Raw genomic sequence first — 14,975 nt, 5'->3', positions numbered from 1 at the left:
TGAACGTCTCTTGTTGGCGTAGCTCTTCTGCCGACTTTGAGCAGTCTGGAGCTTGCTCCAGACTTGCTGGATCCGCTCAGTAGTCTTGAGTACTACCTCAGTACTCCCCATAACTCTCTGAATGACCTTGCCCCAACAGATTGGGGTCCTACACTTCCTCCCGTAGAGCATCTCAAAGGGAGGCCGGTCTATGCTAGTGTGGTAACTGTTGTTATATGAAAAAAACGCTAACGGAAGATACGTATCCCAACTGCCACCGAAATCCAAAACACATGCGCGTAACATGTCCTCGAGAGTCTGTATCGTCCTCTCGCTCTGTCCGTCTATCTGAGGGTGGAAAGCGGTGCTGAAATGGAGACAAGTACCCATCTCCTTGTGAAACCGCTTCCAAAATCTGGAAGTGAAACGAACATATCGATTTGACACCACCGTAATAGGCACTCCATGTCGTGCTACTACCTCACGCATGTATATCTCAGCCAGATTCTCAGTCGGGATACTCTCCTGGATCGGGATAAAATGAGCACTCTTGGTCAACCGATCCACGATGACCCATATCGAATCTACTCCACGTGCGGTCCTGGGAAGCTTGGTAATGAAATCCATAGTGATATCCTCCCATTTCCACATAGGAATGTCTAATGGATGCATCTTGTTGTGTGGTCTCTGGTGCTTAGCCTTGACCTTCCTGTAGGTCAAACACCGCTCTACGTACAAAGCAACGTCCCGCTTCATGCAGGGCCACCAATAATCAAGGCAAAGATCCATGTACATCTTTGTCACCCCCGGATGGATGGAGAACCTCGACTTATGGGCCTTATCCATCAGAAACTATCGCACTCCGCCCCAGTACAGAACCCAGACCCTCCCGTGCAGGGTCAACAACCATCGGCTGTCATAGTCAAACGAGGCCACCCGGCCTACGATCCGCTCACACATCTGGCGCTCCTCCTTCAGGCCCTCAACCTGTGCCTCTCTGATATGCTCCAGATGTGGATTAATCACTGTCATCCTTAGGCATGTGTCTCTAATCGGAGTCGCCACCGCCTTATGGCTCAGGGCGTCGGCCACCATATTGGCCTTGCCCGGGTGGTAAAGGATCTCACAATCATAATCCTTCACTACATCTAACCACCGACGGTGCCTCATGTTTAGATTCGGCTGATGCATGAGGTACCTTAAACTCTTGTGGACCGTGTAAATGGTAAAATGGACTCCATAGAGGTAATGCTGCCAAATCTTGAGGGCGAAAACCACAACCCCCACTCTAAATCTTGTGTCGGATAGTTAGCTTCGTGAGGCTTCAGCTACCTTGAAGCGTATGCTATCACATGACCTCACTGCATCAATACCGCACCCATGCCTGTGATCGAAGCTTCATAGTAAACTATGAAGTCGTCGACTCCCTCTGGCAAGGTCAGAATCGGTGTCTCGCATAACCGCTGTCTAAGAGTCTCGAAAGCTGCCTACTGCTAAGCCCCCAAGCGGAATGCCACTGACTTTTTGGTCAGTCGGGTCAAGGGAACATCGATCTTGGAGAAATCCTGGATGAATCTCTTGTAATAACCCGCTAACCCTAGGAAGCTCTGAATCTCAGTTGGAGACCTCAGAATCTCCCACTGCATCACGACTTCAATCTTGGCCGGATCGACCATAATGCCCTTCTGGTTGACAAGGTGACCCAAAAACTGAACCTCGCACAACCAGAACTCACACTTGGAGAACTTTGCGAAAATTCTCTCCCTCCTCAGTGTCACCAGCACCTCTCTCAGGTGGCCCTCATGCTGCTCCTAAGTCTATTTTGGGAATATCATATTTGGTGATTTTAGAAAGTGATGTTCTTTTGAGAAACCAAATCTCCAATAAACTCCCGAAAGGAAAAAACGAGTCATCGGAAAGTTCATGTTCAATACTTCTCTGCCTCCTTAACCCTTCCAAAGCAGCGAATCGTCACCACCACCACCCACCACAGCCACCAACATTAGTGACGGTGCCGGAGATGGATCCATATTATGAAGTTGAATATGTAATTAAAGTGTCTCGGATTTTATCTTTTCAACTATCAAATTCCTTGGCCTTTTCATCTCTTCATCTTAACGAATGTATTGCAGCGGTATGGTTTTCCACACCTTTTTCTCCAGATAGCATACAATCGAACCAATTTGCTTGACCTGCAAATATAAGAGAATGGGAATAATAAGGTGGTGGGTAAATAGAGGTGGGTGGGGTTGCTATTTATTTCTTTATTTCTTTTCTTTTAAATAATATTAATTATAGAAAAATTAAAAAAAACATTAAAAGGTGTAAATAAGTCATTTCATATGGGTCAGTGACTAACCACGATAGAAATTGAAATCATAACGACCTTTTATGAGACTAAAAAAGGTTAAGGACTAAAACTGTAACACCTTGACTCCGACGTATAAATTTCAAAGCTTTATATTTATGTTTTTAGACCTGCTCGACGAGTTGGATGCCCCAATTCGTCGTGTAGAAAAGGATCCATTCGCGTGAACTTTGGGACCTACTCGACGATTTGTAGGACCTAACTCAACGAGTTGGAGCTGGAATACGAAACCCTAATTTCTAGGGTTTTGCACCCTATTTAAAGGCTCATTATCCCCTATGCCTCTCTTATCGCCTCCTTGACCTCAGAAAACCCTAATCGTGTATTACTCCTCATTTTGTGTGTGTAAAAAGCTTAGAAGGTGGTTTTAGTGAAAGAAGCTTCAAGACTCAAGAGCTTGCATCAAGGAGAAGCTTGCAGATCCAATACGTACTCCGTATTGGCTTCCATTTAAAGGTAACAACTTGTTGCCTTGATCATTCTAGTGTTAGATCTCCTCATTCAAGGGTTTTAGGCCATTTCTAGCATATTTGTGGGTCATTTCTGGTATTGAGCATGATCTGAAGTTGTAACTTCACATCTGGACTCCTCTAATCCCTCATAGTCATAAAGTTATCAAATTTATCAAGCTTTGGCCCTTCTCTTTGGCTTAAACCTCTTCCTTAGCTTGGTTTTGGCATTTAAGGCCTTGCATGCACTTAAAGTTTTCAACTTTATGTGGTAACTATCCCCAAGGAGGTTAGATCTACAATTTGGATCTTTGGGGTAGCTTAAAAACGTCTGAATGAAAAATTGCTAAAAGAACTTGATGAGTTGGATAGCCAACTCGACGAGTTAAGACGGGTTTTCCTGCTTTCTGGATTCTGCATGAACTCGGCGAGTTGGGAGTTGACTCAACGAGTTGGTCAGGGTTTTCCCGACATTTTGGACACTGCATGGACTCGACGATTTTTCTGGAAACTCGGCGAGTCAACTGGGCTTTTCATGATTCTTTGAGTTATGAAGGAACTCGACGAGTCAGTAAGCTACACTCGACGAGTTGGGTCAACATGGACTGTTGACCTTGATTGTTGACTTTGACTTTGACTAAGGGTTGACCAGTTGGACTTTTGAGGGTATTTTGGTAAATTGGGATCTTGATGGACTTGGTCCTATGGTGGTTATAGGTGGTGGAGTTTGTGGTTGTGATTCGGGAGTTTGATTTTGTCATTACAGATCGACATTGTGAGGTGAGTTTTTCCTCACTATACTCAAGGGTCGAAGGCACCAAGGTTGTCGCTTTGGATTGTTATCCTGCTTTATTTCTATTAGATCGGTATCCTAGTAGATAGGATGTTTCTATGTGTTTATGACCAGTTAGATCAGTATCCTAGTAAAAAGGATGTTGCTATGCTTAGTGATCTTTCGATCAATATACTATTATGTGATTATATGATATAGTTGTACATGATTGATTGGTGGTTGAGGCTTATCTCCTTTGTGTCTGAGCCAACAGACCAGAGTATTCCCCCCGATGGTTGTGGGCCGAGAGTATTCCATCCCGAGGATGATTGGACTCATAGTATGCAGGCATTCGAACCCGATGGTTGTATGCCGAGGGTATACCATCCCGAGGATGATTGGACTCATAGTATGTTGGCATTCCAACCCGATGGTTGAGGGCCTGGGGCATTCCAACCTGATGGTTGATTAGGCCCATAGTATGCTGTTATTATATTTGTGTTATTTGTTGTATGGTTATTTTGGAGGAACTCACTAAGCTTCGGGCTTGCAGTTTTGGATTTTGTTTCAGGTACTTCAGATGATCACGGGAAGACGAAGGCGTGATCGTGCACCTCCTCACAGGTTTATGATTTGACTTCTAGGATACTTTGATATGAAACTATTTTGAAAACAAATTGTAATAATTAAAGGTTTTTGAATGCTTGAAAAGTTTTAAATAGGCTTGAATTTTATGGATGTTACAAGTTGGTATCAGAGCCTTAGTTTGAGTGAATTGGAAGAACACTCGTGTGAATCCAATCTCAAACTAAGGAAAAGATTTTCAAAATGGTTTTCAAAATATTAAAGGAGGATGCAGAGTGTACGATCAACCATAGCCATTAAGTAAACCCCAAATTACCATACGAATATATGTTACAACCCAAAAATTTCCGTCAGTTTTAACGTCGAAATTAAGTACGTCAAAAATTAGCCAAATTTATCCCAAAATATTTTTGATCGGATTTAAATCCTTTGGAATATTTTAAATAATATTCTTCAAGCGAACCAAAATTAAGGAGGTATAATTTTAAAATTTGCCGTGTTTAAGGGTAGTCGTGAAAAACTCCGTTCGCGGTTGGTGTCAGATGGACCCCCAACCAGGCGATAAACTCCACCCTATATAAGGGTTGAGTGGGTTTCATTCCAACCCTTTTCACACCTTAGGAGTATCTCTCTCTACTTTCTCTCTCTACAAATCGGATTTTGGTCAAAAATCGCCCCTTCGAGCTTCAAAACGGTAAGTTAACCTTCCTAGCTTGTTGTTTAGCTTATCAAACTTGCAAATTCGTGGCATAAAAATCCAAAAATCCCAAGAACAAGATTTTACGGTCTTGGGAGCATCCCAAAAAAAACACCTTGAAAGAGGGTTTTGGTGCCCAAAAACCCCTCCAAACCACTTCTAATGCTTAGCAATGACTTAGGGGCTTACATGAAAGGACTTAGAACACCAAAATCTTAACATATGGGGAGTAAACATGAGTTTACAATCTAAGAACATTCTTGGACCGTAAACCCATCTTCAAGGACCATAAACACCTTTTTAGGTGTTAAACTACCCCTCAAACACCTCCAAAAGCTTCCATGAGTACCTAGAGCCTTGTAATCCTTCATTTGATGCACCAAAACACATGATTCATGGACTAACATGCGTTTACTGCCGTAAAATCATGTGTTTAAGGTAGTAAACTCACCAAGAACACCTTCATAGACCGTAAACACCTTTCCAAGGTGTTTAAGTGCCTTTAACACCTTCCTATGCTCATATAAGTGACTAGAACCTTGCCTACATAGCCTAGAACCACCAAAGCACAAAAGGAATGGGCTAACATGAGTTTACGACCGTAAAATCATGTGTTTACGGCCATAAACTCCTCAAGGAGTGGTCAATGGACCGCAAACTCCCTATTGTGTCCATTTTGAGCCCCAATCACTTCCTTAGCCCTTGATTCGACTCTAGCATGATTCTGTGAGTGAGTTAAGACCTTTAAACATCCCATGACACCACTACCATGAGTTTACGGATGTAAACTCATGGGGGAAGTGGTCTTGAAACCGTAAACACCCATAAGGGCCATCATTTCAAGAGTAAACTCCAATGTGAGTCCATACACACCTTCTATGTAACCCTTGATACTTCTAGCACTTGTAGCAAGGTGTTTTTATGTAGTAAGACATCCTTACTTGCTTAATTAGTTATTAAATGACTAATTAGATACTTAAATGTATCATTACATGTTAAATAGGATTCGTGTGTGTGGTCAAGTCCTCACTTGACACTTAGCATCCTATATCGTCCATTCATCCGAAATGCCAACGTCAGGTGAGTTCATACCCCTGAATTAACCTTTTAAATGTTTTTACATGCTTTTATGGGGGGAATACAAGTTAAAACATGCTAGTTATCATATCAATCATATGTGATTAATAACCCGCATGCACAAGGATTTATCACACTTTCAGCTATTTTACCAAGTATAATACTATAGATGGTTTTCCAAAACGTCTTTACTTGTTTAAATCTTTTCTCAAATTGTCTCTCGTGCTGTATGTTTTATTTCTAAACCAGTTACAACAGTGTTTTAAACAAAGGTTTTCTTTACTTATATTGTGTTATCAAATTATATTCAAAACGTGTTTATGAACGGTTTTCAAAGCTTGTTTCACATAACGATATCAAGTCGTAAATTCTTATTCTTAAAGGTTTTCCAAAGGTTTTACCAAAGTTTTCTTCTATAATTCTATGCTTCTACTTCGTTAGATGCATGCCTGTACTTGTATAGTTATATAAATAATGTTTAAAAGACTTAGGAAGGCTAGTTCGCCCTATTTCCTTTTCCTCGTTGGGATGTGGTCTGGTGGGTATCGGATATCCGTCCGAAGGTCGTTTAAACATTAGTTATATATCATGTATACACGTATAAACATAAAGGTTTACATCGACCAGTTCATTTCCCTTGGGTAGCAAGGGCATCCTTCCATTCATCATTCATAGATCAGAGACACTAGTTACTATTATAGGAATAGTTAGGAGGTTCTATTTACTCTTTCTAGTGCGAGAATTCCAAAGGAGTCAGTTCATTAGTGAGTCTATATCATTACTCCAGCGCCTCTAATAGAATTCAGAATACGAGATGCATCTTCAGGACACGGATTTCCCCGTTGTCAAGTTGGTAACCAGAGTCTCCTGGAGGGAGAGCGGGCATTGTGTGTATAGATCTATACGGGACTGACACTCCCACACCCTGACTGCTAGCTACAGTCCTCGGCCTACCAAGCGAAGGGGTGACAAATGTCACATTTATTCCAACGCTTGCAGGGCGTCGAGTACTCTAGTGTCAATTAGTATGGTTACGAGTATCTCCATGTTTACCTTATAATTCATGGTCTTAAGGTAACGAGAATTAACACTGTATTTATGAAACAACACTCTTAGGATTACACTTTGTTTTAGACCTTGCTAGTTGTATCGTTCATTTGATACTGTATGGGGTCTGTGTTTCTTTGTTTTAGACCTTGCTAGCTGTATCGTTCATTTGATACTGTCTGGGGTCTATGTTTCTTTGTTTTAGACCTTGCTAGATGTATCGTTCATTTGATACTATCTGGGGTCTGTGTTTCTTTGTTTTAGACCTTGCTACCTGTATCGTTCATTTGATACTGTCTGGGGTCTGTGTTTCTTTGCTTTAGACCTTGCTATCTGTATCGTACATTTGATACCGTCTGGGGTCTGTGTTTCCTTTTGTTAGACTGAGTAAGGCGTATCATTCATTCGATACTCTTCTGGAGTCTATGATTTCTTTTGCCTTAGTCAGCAGTGTTTTTCTGCTGAGGCATATGTTATTTTCCCCTAGTATTTTTACTAGTGATATTCTCCTACTTTCTTTAAAGTCAAATACCGTATTTTGGTAATGATAGTATTTTAGGGAAAATTTCTCTTTAAAACATAACACTGTCAAGTCTTGGTAGAAGACTGCTTTTAATTAGAAAATATAGGATTTTCTGGAAAGGACGCTAATACACCGTAGATTCTAAACTGCTACTTTATATAAAGTTATTTTGAATAAAATGCTTACTTACACAAATGACACTAAATACTTATGAACTCACCAACATTTATGAAAATGCTGATACTCGCTTTCAAAATAACTTGTATTCTCAGGTCAGCAATAGACAGGTACACCCGAGCTGCATCTATACTATACTAGTTTCTGTATTACTTTGATGTCTCTATAAAATGTAACTTATGTAAAACTATTACTATTAATGAAATGGTTGTTGTAATTTGATTACTATACCGCATATGTTGTGATGCTTGACATGACGTCATCCACCCCAGAACGTTTCCGCCGTTCTGGTTTTGGGGTGTGACAGATTGGTATCAGAGCATTGTTTATAGTGAGCTAAGTATATCAATTCCTAAAAGATATACAGCCTATAAATACATAGGGATAAAACACTCTGACGAAGAATTATACTTTAAATTATAACCATATTTTACCAAAGTATAAGAACATCCAGAATCTAAACACCCGAACAAAGTATCACAAGAAGAACAAGAATAAAAGTCTTCGGATGTTGAGCATTACCGTCAAACCTGGGCAGTTATGTAATCGTAAGCTGGAATAAATGTAACCTGATCAACTACATTTATTCGAGATGCGATGAACGTGTGCTTGGGAGTGATAGTGGTGTTGCAACAGGTCTGAAACTTACCAAATAGGAATGCTAGAGCCAAACATAAAGTTTAAAATACTATGGGAGTATTTTGGAATACTAAAAGACTCACATTAATCCCATAATCATATTCAGAAGTTAATAATCAAACAAGATATTAAAATACCATAGGGGTATTTTAGGATCCATAGATAACCTTGTGTGAAAAACTAAAAAGATCCCTTATTGATATACCTATGATTACAAATGGTACACTTCCAAGGTTATATATAATAAGGATCCCATAGACTGAGAATGTGTGGTTTCGCTCTATTTCCTTTTCCTCGTTGGGATGTGGATATAGAGTAGTATCACATATTCGAAGGCCTATCGGATCTAAGCTATATATGATTTGTGTACCCTATGTAATTTTAGCAGGACTCGATATGGATCATCCAGTGAAATGTTAATAATCTCTTAGGATTCTTTAGACATTTCCATTCTTGCATGAACCCGGTAGAAAACTCTATCCACTTCAGTGCTCGACAGAAGAGTTGATTCAGATCCAGGAGAAGTTCATTGAAAAGATTTCCAGTTCGGAAATAAATGAACTAGGACGAGACTATCGAAACCACCAAATGCCTATACCCTTCTAGGGACACCGATGGGAAATTCGCCTGAACTTCTGAGATTTCCAGTCATCCATCATGAAGTTATGACACTCAAAGTCAGGATCAGAAGTAAGGCGGAATAGAAATTCAATATGTCTTCACGAGAAAAGAACCCTAGGTAACTATCCGAAGAAACCCAACTCCGGTCCCAGTCAAGGATATGAGGTAGACAGAGGGAGCCAGTACATGGAACCCCGAGAAGTGTCTTTTCCTCGTATTCGTCACACTAATACACCCATAAAATAATACAATTTAGTGAGTTGGTGATTACACTACTCACACTATGTGTTAGGTAAATCACTGTTTCCCGTCGCAAGTAATACGATTTGATCGGATCTCAAAACCTTGATTGAGAATGTTTAGCCATAAGCCTTCATGAGCCTTTTCTTCTATGATTTCGTTCCGAACTTCCCTCAAATCTTTCCAAGCCGGAGAGTGAACCTTTCCCCGTATAAAGGTAACTTAGTAGGAACGAATCCTATCTTATGGCTTTTCTGATACTCATACTCCTACCTTGAATACCCGGACTACATCATAGGGACGTGGGTCGACATTCAGACAACCAATTTCCGAGGCGCGGGAAAAATTATTGCCTATTATAGTACTAAATGCACAAGACCCATACGCATAGCAAGGAAGTCACAACCCCTAGGGTTTAGTTGAGAGTTGGTTCCCTGTTGTTTTTGCGGATTATTTGATATTTTCCTGGTGTATTTTCAGTATGGTGGTTACGAGGCAATTCAGGATCGGATCCGGGTCAGTACCAGGAGCTAGCAGCCAAGATAGGCCAGCATTGATAGAGGATCGTGTCAGGGATATCATCCGCAAGGAGGTAGTCAAGATTTTCTGGGGTCCGATTCCGGAGATGTTTGGGTCTATCAAGATCGCAACCATTGTTTGAGATTACGACTGCTGTAGCCTTCGCAACCATGGCGGCTGTAGGTGCGAGTACAGGGCGGGCTTTTCAATACCGGTACTTCGATAACACGAAGCCCCCGACGTTCGATGGGACTCAGAACTCTATCATAGCCATGAGGTGGTTGTCGGATGTGGAGGGATGTTTCTTCACGTGCTTATGTCCAGCTGACCAAAAGGTCAGATGTGCTTTGAACCTGCTGAGGTCCGAAGCAAAGGACTGATGGAGATTGATTACTGGGTCGTATACTGATGATCAAAGAGCTGCGATTACTTGGGAGCAGTTAAGGGATATGTTTCGCGCTCTCTACATTCCATGAGTCGAGCAAGAGCGGCTGTCACATGAGTTTTTGGATCTGAGACAAGGTACAAAGACGGTGACCGAGATCACCCACTTGTTCACTGAGAGGAAGATTTTTTTCTCGGAGTTTGCTTCTGAGCAGTCTCAGATGACACGTTATCTGAGTATGCTCCAGATTGATATCTGTCAGTTTGTTGCTACCCAGCGTTGTGATACATTGTTGGAGTTACAGGAGGACGCTAGGCAGCGTGATCTTGAAATCGAGTTATAGTTACGGGAGCTGAGGCAGGCCCCTCTGCAGTCACAGTCGGCGCCAAAGTGGTCCAAGACCGCTGATTCTAGGTCTGGAAGTCAGCCCGACCGCACTTGTGGGAAGTACGAGAAGGCTCATTTGGGGGTTTGCCGATCTGGTAGCGGGTGTCACAAGTGTGGAAAGCAAGGCCACATTGCTAGGGATTATAGACAGTAGACTCTGACTTTTGGGTTTAGACTTTGTTATCATTGTGAGCCGGTGTGCCGTATAAAGGCCCAGTGTCCCCTACTAGTTGCCAAGCCGGCGCAGGCTCCCACGCCAGCTACACTGAGGATTACCGACGGGAGTCAGGGTAAGAGCAGAGCCTCTGAAGGCTCGGGGACACGCTTTCCAGCTTACAGTCGAGGAGGCCAGGATAGCACCAGATGTGGTTTCTGGTATGTTTCTATCATTTATCTTATTGATTATACATGTTTTATGCTTATGTGTTTGTACGTATGATTAGGTACATTTTTAGTGAACTTTTTACCTACTTTGGTATTATTTGACTCGGAGGCGGGTCGGTCATTTTTCTTTCAGTCATTCAGTAGGGAGTTTGGTTTTCCATTAGGAGAGCTAGAGTGTTCGTTGCGAGTCTCTATCACCAACGAACACAAGATTTCCGCTTCTTCAGTCTATCGGGGTTGCGTGATGGAGATCTTCGGGGTATCTTTCCTGATAGACTTGATTCTGATTCCCATGGGGGATGTGTGCGTGATTGTGGGTATGGACTGGCTTAGTTGCTTCTGTGCCATGATCGATTGCGAGGGTCAGCGGGTGGTAGTTCGAACCCCAAGTGGGGGAGAACTGATTATCTATGGTGAGGGCACCGGATTAGGATCAAGGTTTTTCTCGGCTGCTAGGTCTCGGAAGTATATTCAGCACAGGTGTGCGAGTTACTTAGCGTATGTGGTGGATACGCGGGTTAGGGATCAGGTTTCAGTTGCAGATGTTCCGGTTGTTAGAGAGTTCGCTGATGTGTTTTCGGAGGAGTTACCCTGAGTGCCTAGGAGAGGCAAGTCGAGTTCATGATCAACCTAGTGCCAGGTGCGTCCCCTATCACTAAGGCGTCATACCGATTGGCACCACTAAAGATGCAGGAGCTGTCATCACAGCTGCAGGAACTGCTGGGCAAGCAGTTCATTCGTCCGAGCAGTTCCCCGTGGGGAGCATCGATTCTCTTTGTCAGGAAGAAGGATGGTTCACACCGGATGTGCATTGACTACCGGGAGTTAAACAAGTTGACAGTGAAGAACCGGATAGATGATCTTTTTGATCAGCTGCAGGGAGCATCTTGGTTCTCCAAGATAGACTTGAGGTTCGGGTACCATCAGGTCAGGGTTAGGGAGGAGGACATGGAGAAGACTGCGTTCATGACTCGTTATGGGCATTACGAGTTCGTGGTGATGTCGTTTGGGCTCACCAATGCACCGACAGTGTTTATGGACCTGATGAACTGGGTCTGCAGACCGATGCTCGATCGCTCGGTCATCGTGTTCATAGATGATATCTTGGTGTACTCCAAGACTAGAGAGCAACATGAGGAGCATCTCCATGAGCTACAGGGGGTTTAGAGGCAAGAGTGGCTGTATGCCAAGTTCTCGAAGTGCGAGTTTTGGTTACGAGAGGTTCAGTTCCTTGGACATCTCATTAACCAGGAGGAGATTTTGGTCGATCCGGCCAAGAGCGAGGCAGTTATGCAATGGGAGATTCCAGAATCTCCCTCAGACATCAAGAGATTCTTGGGATTGGCAGGGTACTACCGGAAATTCATACAAGATTTCTCCAAGATTGCGGTACCTCTCACTCGTTTGACGAGGAAGGGGGTGGATTTCCGATGGGGCCCTGAGTAGCAGACCGCATTCGTGACATTGTGGCGACGACTTTGCGGTGCGCCAGTGTTGACACTACCTGAGGGAGTCGAGGATTTTGTGGTGTTTTGTGATGCATCGATCACCGTATTGGGACTAGTCCTTATGCAGAGAGGACAAGTGATAACATATTCATCGCAGCAGTTAGGGCCGCACGAGACGATATATCCCATACACGATTTGGAGTTGGGAGCGGTGGTTTTCGCTCTCAAGATTTGGAGACATTATCTCTATGGGGTCCGTTGTACCATATACATGGACCATAAGAGTCTGAGATACATTATCGATAAACCGAACGTGAACATGTGACGACACAGGTGGCTTGACGTAGTCAAGGACTATGACTACAAGATCCTTTACCATCCTGGTAAAGCGAATGTGGTTGCGGACGCCCTGAGCCCCAAGTTAGTTGGATCTTCTGTTCCAGATGCATGTATGAGGATATAAATGGATTCTCCATTTGTGAGCTTGATTAGGGAAGCTTAGGCTGAGGGTATACGGTAGGAGAACTGGAAGCTTGAGAGGATTAGGGCTGAGAACACCCAATTTGTACAGGATAGTCGAGGATTGTTGACCCGATATGGTCGGGTATGGGTTCCGATGTCTGGTGGGGTCAGACCGATTGTGTTGGAGGAGGCTCATAAGTCTCGTTTATCTATTCACCCCGGGGCCACCAAGATGTACCGGGATCTAAGTTTGAGCTACTGGTGGCCGTGCATGAAGAGAGAGATTGCTTGGTACGTCGAGAGGTGCTTGACCTGCAGGATGGTCAAGGTCGAGCACCAGAGGCCACGTGACAAGCTGCAGCCTCTGGAGATTCACATGTGGAAATGGGAGAAGATCACGATGAATTTTATCACCAAGCTGCCGAGGACGACGAAGGGATATAATGCGATATGGGTTATCGTGGATCGACTGGCCAAGAGTGCCCATTTTCTACCCATCCGTGAGAGCTCATCAGCCGGGAAGCTGGCCGATGTGTACATCCTGAGATCGTTGCTCGCCATGGAGTTCCGGTCTCTATCGTGTCAGACTATGATGTTCGGTTCATCTCCCGTTTCTGGCAAAAGTTCCATGAGGAATTGGGCACGCGACTGCATTTTTAATGATCGCCTGAATTACGTAGAGAGGCTAGTGGACATTTTAGAAAGGAAAATCACGGTTCTACGAAACAAGGAAATACCTTTGGTAATGGTACATTGGCAGCACCGGAGGGGATCCGAGTGGACTTGAGAGCCGGAGGCAAAGATGTGGGAGCATTATCCGGAGTTGTTCACCGAACAAACTTCGAGGACGAAGTCTAGTTCAAGTGGGGGAGAATTATAACACCCCGAATCTTAGGTATAAATTTCAAAGATTTATATTTATGTTTTTAGACCTGTTCGACGAGTTGGATGCCCCAACTCGTGTAGAAAATGATCCAGCGCATGAACTTTGGGACCTACTCGACGAGTTGGAGATGGAATATGAAACCCTAATTTCTAGGGTTTTGCACCCTATTTAAAGGCTCATTAGCCCCCCTTCTGCCTCTCTTATCGCCCCCTTGACCTCAGAAAACCCTAATCGTGTATTACTCCTCATTTTGTGTGTGTAAAAAGCTTAGAAGGTGGTTTTAGTGAAAGAAGCTTCAAGACTCAAGAGCTTGCATCAAGGAGAAGCTTGCAGATCCAATACGTACTCCGTATTGGCTTCTATTTAAAGGTAACAACTTGTTACCTTGATCATTCTAGTGTTAGATCTCCTCATTCAAGGGTTTTAGGTCATTTCTAGCATATTTGTGGGTCATTTCTGGTATTGAGCATGATCTGAAGTTGTAACTTCACATCTGGACTCCTCTAATCCCTCATAGTCATAAAGTTATCAAATTTATCAAGCTTTGGCCCTTCTATTTGGCTTAAACCTCTTCCTTAGCTTGGTTTTGGCATTTAAGGCCTTGCATGCACGTAAAGTTTTCAACTTCATGTGGTAACTATCCCCAAGGAGGTTAGATCTACAATTTGGATCTTTGGGGTAGCTTAAAAACGTCTAAATGAGAAATTGCTGACATAACTTGACGAGTTGGATAGCCAACGCGACGAGTTAAGAAGGGTTTTCCCGCTTTATGGATTCTACATGAACTCGGCGAGTTGTGAGTTGACTCGACGAGTTGGTCAGGGTTTTCCCGACATTTTAGACACTACATGGACTCGACGAGTTGTTTGGAAACTCAGCGAGTTAACTAGGCTTTTCACGATTCTTTGAGTTCTGAAGGAACTCGACGAGTCAGTAAGCTGCACTCGACGAGTTGGGTCAACATAGACTGTTGACTTTGACTTTGACTAAGGGTTGACTAGTTGGACTTTTAAGGGTATTTTGGTAATTTGGGATCTTGATGGACCTGGTCCTATGGTGGTTATAGGTGGTAGAGTTTGTGGCTGTGATTCGAGAGTTTGATTTTATCACTACAAATAGACATTGTGAGGTGAGTTTTTCCTCACTATACTCAAAGGTCGAAGGCACCAAGACCGGCCCTTTGGATTGTTATCCTGCTTTATTAATAGTATGATCTGTTAGATCGGTATCCTGGGTAGATAGGATGTTTCTATGTGGTTATGATCAGTTAGATCGGTATCCACGTAAATAGGAAGTTGTTATGCTTAGTGATCTGTAGAGTAATATGTTT

This window comes from Lactuca serriola, chromosome 3 (genome assembly GCF_051521515.1).
Source record: "Lactuca serriola cultivar US96UC23 chromosome 3, Lser_US96UC23_V15, whole genome shotgun sequence".
Classification (NCBI taxonomy): domain Eukaryota; kingdom Viridiplantae; phylum Streptophyta; class Magnoliopsida; order Asterales; family Asteraceae; genus Lactuca; species Lactuca serriola.
This window is presented reverse-complemented; position numbering follows the sequence as displayed.